Below are 3,140 nucleotides of genomic sequence, written 5' to 3' on the forward strand. Positions count from 1 at the left end.
CCGTGGTGGTTGCATTAGGTACTAACAGCTATGCAGAATGTAATAAGGTCACACAACAACCCACCCTTCTCTTTACCTGGGGACTGTATCCTCCCTTGGTAGAAAAACAAGTCCTCTTTTCTAGAGCTTTTGTCCAGCAGGTAAGCTTTGACAGCCTTCCTGTGTTTTATTTAACACTGTAGATGGTATTTGTTGAACAAGATATGTACTTGCTGAAATGTCTGTCTCCTGAAAGGGTTATTGTTCTCTGATATTTTCTTTCTGTTGGGTCACCAGAAGTTTATTCCCATATACTCTTTCATTAGGCTATTAGGCTTTTAAAATTTTCTTTAGTTTTTTTAAGGTTGAGGGATTTTTTTTTGAAGTCTCATGGTTTAATTGCAAGCTGTCAGGGCAACACCATCGTTCTTGGAAATTGAAGGATAAGGCTTTGAAATGCAAAAGGTGACCAGAGTAAACAAAGAGAGAAATGAAGTTACTGAAACGACTATCAGTGTCAGCATCTCAACTGACTGGGGAAAGACACTCTCAGAGAAATACATTAAGAAAATACAGACCTGAGACAGGATTTTCACAGGGAACGATCATCTTTTCCACTCCAGATCTTAGCCATTATTTTATCTCAGTTGTGCATGATTTTTTTTTTAGCTCACATAAGGTATTTTGTCACTTCGACTGCATTTCCATTTGAAAATGTCAGTAATTTAAAGAGTCATCCTATCATGCAGTGATGTGATTCGAACAGAACCTTGGATGTTCTGTTTTAGGGTTTTTTTTCCAACATGTTCAATAGATTGGATTCCCTATGTAGTAAGGTCTGGACATATCACTACAACATGTAGCACTGAATGCAAAACTGGGACCTATGATCTGCAGATTGCAGTGCTCAATCAGTTGTTTTTCCAGCACAGTGGGCAGTAGGTGAAAAAGAACATCAATCATAAACCCGCAGTCGAGCCATACAGACATTCTGGTCAGAGAGAAGTTCCCCATTTGACTGATAGGAAAACCAAAGCACAGGAAGCTCGTATCGCCAGCCTGCAGGTGTTTCCAGGGGAAAGCCTATAGTTTTATGGGTATGCTGTAGAATTGTCTGCTACTTTGGGGCTGTGATTTCTAGGTGTTATCATAACACAGATAATAACACTTAACACTGATGGTAAAGGCAGCTGCAGGAGCTGGACTTGAATCACCCAATTTGCAGTCTCAGAAATTCCTTGATGGTTCATTATGCCATATATCTTCGGACTAACTGAAAGTGCTGGTATTTTTCTTGGAGGATAGAGATTCACAAGCACTAGCTAAGGAGGAGAGCCAGGAGGTAACGTTCTGATATCTTATTTGTTGGCCACACTCCCTTTAGACCGGTTCATTTTATTAATGCTCTTTCTTCCTATTATTGTCTCTTTCAGTAGAGCGTTATAAATTCTGACCATTTTCCTTTGAACTGATTCCTAATCTATGTTTCTTGTTTTGGAAAATCAAGTGTATTTGAAGGTAAAGTTAGCATTTTCCTAATATTTCCGTTGCTTTGTTGTTGTTACTGCTCTGATGTGGGAAGACCTATTGGCCACAGACATAACTCCCTCTTTACACACAGCTGGCAAATGAAAACAATATCAGAACATCTCCATGACACACAAGGCTTTTATACAGTGATGTTTCAGACTTTACTGCAGTTTCCTTTGGAAATGCTTAAAACAACTACATCTGTTTCCTTTCATTGGGATTTTGTGTTCTTTAAGCCAAAAGGAGGGGATAAAACTCATTAATTCTGAACAATAATTGCAATGTCCTATATAAATATTTTTTAGACTGCAGGTTTGTTTTTTTTTCTTTCCACTAAAAATATAAAATAGCTTGTCTGTTCACTGTAATGAGAGTTCCTGGATACTTCTGCATTGCTCTGTTGTGCACAAATACTTGAACGGGATTTAAACAATCTGGCTCAGATGTTGGTATCAAGCTAGCAGCGATGACACAGAAAGCAGTACAGAGCCAGACGCCTAACGGCAGGAGAGTTTTAATTCACCATGTTTCTCAAGTGCATTTTGCATCCTACAGTGACTGTCAGCCTGTCGTAGCTAGGCTGCTACCAGCCTGAGTACGTCCTGCCTGGAAATGCAGTGCAGACCCACCTCCTATGGCAGATGCTGCCGCTATGGCTCGGTGTAGGGCCAGAGAGCACCTGGCAGCCTTCCGTGGCACTGGACGTAAAAAGGTGGTAAATGCAGTCATAAGCCAAGTGCGGTTTCTTGAAGGCAAACTGCATTTTGCTAATATTACAGAGGGGTAAAACTGAGTTGCGCAAGCTACAGCTTCTAATCCAAAACAAAAAAAGAAAAGCAATGCCATCTCTTCCCTTGTCTGAAGACCGGCTCTGCCTCTGGATCCATTTGTGCTTGTCAGAGCAGTGCTTTTCTAGCAGATACATACAGCTGTGGTCTAGCATTCCCTGCTTAAGAAATAATTGGTTACTCATCTCTCTTGAAATCACTCTTAATCCAGGCCAAGATAAAGTGCAAATCAAAGCACTTAAAACATTTAGAGTAGATGATACATTTTAAAATGTTTATAAATAAAAGGAAAAAAACACATGCAGATGAGGCAGCCTCTCGGAGATCAAGTCTAGTCACCAAGCCTCCTTGCCCCTGGTTCCAGGAAGACAACTTTTTCTCTCCTGGCCAGAATGACACGAGCTGTCCGTCTGGTCTGTGACATATCTGCTGGGCTGGGTTGCTTTCTGTTATCTTTTGTTAACAGTAATACTCCAAATATGTTTGGTTAACTCTTCCTTGGGTCCACACTTCAGAAGTCTTGTTCCTTCTCTGAGTTACCTGAAGGATTACCGTAAGAAAGCATGATCCTATATTTTCACATGTCCCCTCTGCAGCTCTCCACAATAATTTACATGATACATGCATTGGGATGTCTCAGAATTGATGCGCTCTAGCATGTTCTGTAGTGTGCCAGAAAAAAAGACACATGTTCATGGTCACAAGAGGGGAGCAGCAGTGTCCCTGGGACTTCCCTACCTTAATTCCTGCTACAGTGTGGAAGAGTATTGGAGCAGAGTATCACAGCTTTCTACTTATATCTCAATAGCTGTGATACCTCAAGACTTAGCTCCTGTTCAGACT

This window comes from Egretta garzetta, unplaced genomic scaffold (assembly GCF_000687185.1).
Source record: "Egretta garzetta isolate BGI_Z169 unplaced genomic scaffold, ASM68718v1 scaffold259, whole genome shotgun sequence".
In the NCBI taxonomy this organism is placed as follows: Eukaryota; Metazoa; Chordata; class Aves; order Pelecaniformes; family Ardeidae; genus Egretta; species Egretta garzetta.